Source organism: Xiphophorus maculatus, chromosome 10 (genome assembly GCF_002775205.1).
Source record: "Xiphophorus maculatus strain JP 163 A chromosome 10, X_maculatus-5.0-male, whole genome shotgun sequence".
Taxonomy (NCBI): Eukaryota; Metazoa; Chordata; class Actinopteri; order Cyprinodontiformes; family Poeciliidae; genus Xiphophorus; species Xiphophorus maculatus.
The window spans coordinates 1,601,214-1,608,162 of NC_036452.1; positions in this window are offsets into that span (position 1 = coordinate 1,601,214).

Sequence of the window (6,949 nt, forward strand, 5' to 3'; positions counted from 1 at the left end):
ATTTCCAAAACATTCGGCGTTTGGCTGAGACGTACATGTGAAGCTGATCTTGTCCTCCGATCTCATCTACCTCCACTAACGTCTGGAAATCAGACGCTCTGCTTTTTATTCTTCCATAATAAACTGCTGGGATGAATAAAGTAATTCTATTCTATTCTATAACTGACTGACGGATCCGCCAACCCTGCGGAGCTCAGCAGAGGTCCGAACGCTGCTGCCAACGTAACTTTTGTTGATAAAACTTTTGACTTTTCAGAAGAAAAGAATCTGAATGTGCAGGTGAGACTTTCCAACATTTATTGGCCAGAAAACTGCAGTCAGTTCAGCCCTAATAATTATAAATCTCCTAAACAGCCAGATAAATGTCGGTTTTTATTTCCACTGCGATTTGTCCTGTGAGCTACAAAACGGATCTATTCTCCTTTACTCTGTTCTGTCCGGGTCCAGACCAGCTGCCATAATGTGAACCGTTTCAAAGTGTTGGGTCTGGTTCTGGTTTCAGCCTCATGTGATTTAAAGTGGTTCTGCTGACTGAATCAGTCATGTGAGCCACGTCTGCAATGTAAATATGTAAAAAGTAGAAACTGAAGCTAAATTAAATGAGCTTGTAGATATTTTTAGTTTCTGGTTTTATTTCTTTTTTGTGATTTTTAGTTTTTATTCCGATATTTTTCACTCTTAATGTTTTGATTTTGATCTTGAGTCACATGAACTTAAAAAGTTGCATTTTTTTGCCTTCAACATAAATAAGGCAGAACAAAATGTGGAAATCATTCTGGTATTTAATGTTTTAAAACTTTAGCTGGTAAACAAATGTAAAAATGAATTTTCTCTGTATTTGTCATAATAAAACTTTTGCAGCAATATCTTTTTGTTCCTGTCAGATTCTATTTTCTTCCTGGTTTCAGTTTTTAAGCTGAATATTTTTTATTTCTACTGATTTTAAGCTCCAGAATAATTAAATGATCTGTAAGAAAGTCAGAAAACGAACCTGCAGCTGGAAGTGATGAATTTATTTAGGGGAACATTTTTTCATTTCTTTGGTTTCAGTTAAGCAGATAATTTTGGGCCCAGCAGACAGGAAGAGGAAAAAACTCAACTTCTGCCAAAGAAATCCCAAAGTTCTTCATCCCAGACATTTTCTAGAACAAAACTTGGAAATTTCTCTTCTGCACTTTCAAAACTCAAATTTCCACAAGTTTAAAGATGAATTTTTCATTTTTATTTACTTTTTTTCCCTACAAATTTCAAGCTCAAAGGTTTTCTGGAGCTTCTGACGTTAATCTGAAAATTTAAGGGTTTTTTCTTGCAAATGTTGGCTCAGAAATTGCCTCTTTTTTTCTAGAACATTTCTGAGACTCAGCCAACAATTTGAATTTTTTTCTCAAGTTTTTTAGTTTTGTTGCTCAGAAAATATCCTTATTTTTTCTAGAAAAGTTTAAATTAATTTCAAAGTTTTAGTTTTTCTAGTAAATTTCCAGCTTTTAGAGCTCAGAGTCAAGGATCAAAATTATAATCTGAGATTAATCTTTTTTTTTTTCTTGCAATTTTTTTCTTTTGGAGTTCAGATATTTCTGAGTTTATTCCAGAAAGCTCTGTTTATGTTCTTGGCTGATATTTAGTCCTTTTCCGTCTTTAATCTTCCTAAACTCCACTGTAGATTTTCGGTGAAGTTTTCCTGTCGGTTTTCTGCAGGAACTTGGGCTTGATAAAACATTTCTGCTCAGGTTCTCCACCGTAACGTTTTCTGCTCCCTGCTGTGTGAAATCTGCTCCTTTATCTGCCTGGGAAAGAAACTCTGAGGTCAAAGGTCAGGAAATGAAACGCTGATGGAAAGTTTTGTTTTTCAGTGACGTTTGGGGAACATTCTGGTCTGAAACGTGAAGCTGACTGAACGTTTCTTCATGGGGAGAAAATGTTGAAACGCTCGGCTCCGTTGACGTCAGGAAAGAGAAAAAGTTCATTTGTTTCAGTTCAAAAGGTGAAACAATGTAGATTCATTTAGAGCTTCAGTTTTACTTGAATATTTTTCTTCTACAGTTTTTAAACAGTTTGACGTCTTTCAGCCAACACAAGAAACCACAAATATACATTATGACTAATTTAGTAATCAGTTAATTGGTTAATATTTACATCTAGTAAACGTTTGAATATTTTGTTCAAAATTTAAAAAAAACCACAAAAACACCTAAAAGGTAAAACGTTTGAATATTACACACATGTATGATTATTGATTTAAAACACATTTTAATATTTAATTATTAAATATTTTTTACTTGAAAAATAAAGCAAAGAAAATAATTGCCGTGTTGAGTTGCTGTACTCATCACTCACCACCAGGGGGAGCTGCATCCTCCAAATACAACCTGTTCCGGTTTTAGATGCTCAGTTTTTATTTCTACAAACTAGAAGCTGAACTTATTGTGTTTTTCCATTAAATTGATTTCTATATTAGCTAATTCAGTTTCAAGTTTAAACTCGTTTTAAACCAGAAGAAATAAAACAAAGATCGTCTTTATTCAAATTAAATTGTCACTATTTATATCACCTTCTTAAAGAGAATAAACTAGTTAAAACAAAGATTCTTTATTTTAATTAGAAAATGCAGCATCCTCAGACGTTTCCTCTTTATTTTTTATCTGTGGTTCAAAGTGCTGCAGATCAGCGTTTAATAATCTCCGTCTCCATGACATGATGCTGCTTTTCTGCAGGATTCCCTGAAGAAACATCGACGTCTTTGGGGATTTCGGTCGTCTTGGATCCAGTCTCACTTCACTCAGCCTGAAAGGCAGAAAGAACAACAGCCAGCGAGAGGAAAGCAGCGTCTCGGTTCCTAAAACTCAGGTAAAAACTCATTTTGAATAACGCCCGGCTTTTCTTTAGAGATCTGAATGTTTGTAAGGGAAGAAAGTCCTGCTGGATGAAATCTGGGCTTCAGTTTTAGTCTTGGTGTTAAACAAAGATGAGAAACAGTTGAAACATTTTTATTAAGAGCTCATAAAAAACATTAAAGAGGCGGTGTAACTTAAAATGACTTTATTTCGATCTTTCCGTCAAATTTTTATGTTTTCTCCTAATCGAAGCAAACCTGGAGTTGCTTTAATGTTAGAGAAATCTTTTCATCTCCATGGCAACCATTCAGCTGGATGGGACCCGGCTGGACCCAACCAGCTGGGACCGACTGTGAGGTGGACCCAGCTGGGTGGGTCCACCTGGGAGGTGGACCTAGCCCCGCCTCCAAGGCGCAGCTCCGCCCCCACTCAGCTCCTTCAGACTAGCCAGCAGCAATTAGCAACCATTTGGTGGAAATGCAACGCTGGTAAAAACATGAAAGGGTTAAAGAGGAGCCGTGTTGGGGTGACTTCCTGGAGGCGGAGCTTCAGAAACAGCAGGAGTTCTTAAAGAGACAGAGGCCCAATTTCAAGACGATAAATTACAAAGTCAAATGTTATTTTAAATTATATTTGATATGTGACACTTTTTGTGCCTTCATTATGGTCAGTTAAAGCACTGAGACTGAAGGTGTGGAATCCAGTGATTTACTGCATTATTACTTCAAAAGTAGACAAAATGTCTCACTTTTGTTTTATTATTTAGCTCAACATTTTTCTAAGTGATATTTGATATATATAGTATTTAATAGTTTATAGTATAATACCTTAATTCTGCAGTAAAGTGGAAAACACACGGTACCGGCCCTTTAAGGCTGAGGAAGACGGAGGAGTTTGTTTCTGTGTTTCAGTAGCTGGTCGCCATGGGAAGCCTTGCCGCTCTGTGCCTGCTGCTGATGTTTCCGCCCAGCAGCTCTCAGGTCACCCTGCAGTCTGAGAGGAAGATGAGCCCGGCTCTTCCTCCTCCTCCTCTTCCTCACATCCGGGACCTCCTCGTTCAGGACGACGCAGCTCGTCTCAACGCTAAGAGGACGTGTAAGTTCCCGGGTCTCTGGTTTTGGCTCCAGTGGATTTAAAGCTGCAGTGACTCTTATAAATTAAAGGTCTCCATGTTGGCAGTTTGTTGTGAGACAGAAATTCACCAAAAACAACCAATCAGAGCCAGGAGGAGGAGCTTAGCGCTGCCAATCATCCTCATGCACTCGCTGCTGAATGCGCTAATGGCAGAGAAGCAACTTACAGGAAAATTGTTTATCTGCCGTCATTGGTGGCTATGCTAACTAACCTTAGCATTTACCACAGACTGTAGGGTAGCAGAGAGCTGGAGGGTGATTGACAGCGCTAAGCCCCGCCTCCTGGCTCTGATTGGTTGTTTCTAGTTAGGAATTGAAAAAGAAAAGGAGCTTGATATTTTTATTTTTTGATCTTCTCATACCAAACCGTTCTGGCATCATGAAAACGTTTTAATAAAAGTTACGTACTGCAGCTGCAACGTTTTTCTGCTGGTTCTGATCCAGATGCTCATGTAGACAAAGACAACGCCAAGATTTTCCTCTTCATCGCCGCGTCTGTCGGGACCGTTGCTCTGATGGCGGCAGTTTACTGCATCTACAACAACTTCTACACCAAACAGCAATACCTGCACACGCAGCTGCAGGACGACCCAGGTCGGCCCGGTCAGAACTCACCTGCTTCTCTGTTATTTGTTGTGCCGGTTTGCATCTTCAGTATAAACATTGAAAGTTCCTCCAATCAGAGCCGAGTCATCCTGTCCAGGGTCGGTTTTAGGAGGATCTGGGGCCCGGGGCAGGAGACTGGTTTGGGCCCCGGTCCACGCAAGTTCAGGAAAAATTTACATTTTTATTTTTTCCCTGTTTAATATATGGTGGAGCATTACAGGACCAGGCTAAGAAAAAGATTAAATTATGGGATTAAAGTCATAAATTGATGGTAAAAAGTTGTACAGTACGACTTTATTTATACATTATTACGACTTTTATCATTAATTTCTTTTTACTTTATTTTTGTACAATTTTATTCTCACATAAAGTCTTTGTTATGATTAATTTATTTTTGTATTATGACTTCATTCTGATGTCATTGTAACTTTTTTCACACATAATTTAGACTTTATTCTGGTAATATTATGACCTCATTCTCAAATTATTACGACTTTATTCTGTTATGTGAATTTTTGTAGTATTATTACATTATTCTTGTAATATTCAACTCTATTTGCTCATTATTGCAATTTTTCTTGTGGTATTATTATGATTTTTTGTCGTATTATTGCAAATTAGTCTGTTATTATTACAACTATTGTTGTAGACTTTTAGCTGTGTTTAAAGTATTTTTCATAATTTTTAAGGTTTTTGTTGAATTTTCTGACCTCCCGCCTGCAGTGGGCACCGCAGACGCCCTGGACCCTCCCGGGTTTTTCCACGGCCCTGCTGCCGACTCGTCCTCCATGTGTTTGCAGAAATCGGGCTACGGCTCGCTGGCGGACTCGCCGTCCATCATCTCCGTGGTGCCCAGCCTGTCGCCGCCGCCGGCCGCCATGCCGTTCCCGCCGCTCTTCCTCTCCTCGCGTTCCCTCAGAACCATATCGGCTCAGGATCTGGAGAAGAGCTGCATCTGACAGGCCGCTGTATGGAGCTCCAATAGGGCCATAAGGTTTGTTTAAAAAAAAACTAAGTCATCTTAAAAAAAGATCTGAAACTGAAAAACTTGAATCTGAAAAGTAGTTTTGAACTTCCTATTTCAGTTTTACTTTATTTTTCAGTTTCAAATTATTTTTCAATTTAAATTTTCTTCTGTAGCTTCAATTTTTTTTCACTTTCAAACTTTTATCACTTCCTAAATTATTTTTCAGTGTCTCCATTTTTTTTTAGTTTCAAGTTTGTTTGGTTTTACTTTTTTTACTTTCGAACAAACTTTACAGCCCTGATTTAGCTCCATACAGCTGTGCTATGTAGTTCATTCGCTGTCTATCTCTAGCTCTGTTAACCCCGACCCCGGTGACCTCTGACCTCTCACCACCAGCTCTAATGTGAGAGACGTTTTGTCAGTTTAACCAGCAGCTTCCTGCTCAGTAGGAAATAAAAGCCTCAGACGAACCGTTGGTGTGATTTCATTGTTTTCCGTCAGTCTGGGGATTCAGCCTCTCATGACTTTGTTCCTGGAAATAAAACGAATAAATCAGAAATATTAAAGCCCAGGATAACCTGCGCCTAAAGTTCAATGCTGTTTTTGATGAAGACGGTTTTCATTCTGGGGCCATTAAAGTTCATTTCCTCTCAGATTAAACCACCTGTGGAACGAAGCTTTAAAGAAAAACTGATTTCTATAATTCTGGATTTTTTTAGCTGTTTGAACGAATATTTTAAATAAATCTTTTTTTATCAGATTGCTAGAAGTCAGAAATCATTTTTGATACTTTGGTTTAAATAGTTGACAAGTCAACTTGATCCAAACTGGAGAGAAACCAGTTAACCAAACAGTTTTTGGACTGGAGGAGCTGGAAATATTTACAGTTTATTTTTAAAGTGGCAGTATCACCAAAAATCTACTTTTTAAACTTTCCGTCATGTTTTCATGTTTTTCCCTCATCAGAAACAAACCTGCAGCGTTGCTTTCATTCTTTCATGTTTAACAAATCATTTAATCTCCATGGCAACCATTCAGTTGAGCAAAACGCCTGGGTGGACCTAGCCCCGCCTCCAAGGCGCAGATCCTCCCTCACTCAGCTCCTTCAGACTAGCCAGCAGCAATTAGCAACCATGATACCATCTGCCTGGAAAACACATGGTACTGGCCCTTTAAGAAGATAATTATTAAAACCAAAACCTTTGAGATTTAAAGCTCCTGGTTTGAGATGTAGCGCACTCTAGTGGCCTGTGTAAATGATCAATAATTTAATATTGAAAAATTACATCATCAGAGGAACCAAAATATAAAGTTATTAAGTGGAAATTTTGGTATTTTAAGGACCAAAATTAGAATAGTTTATATAAATAGCAAAAAAAAAAAAAAAATCAGGCAAAATAAAATGTTTCCAA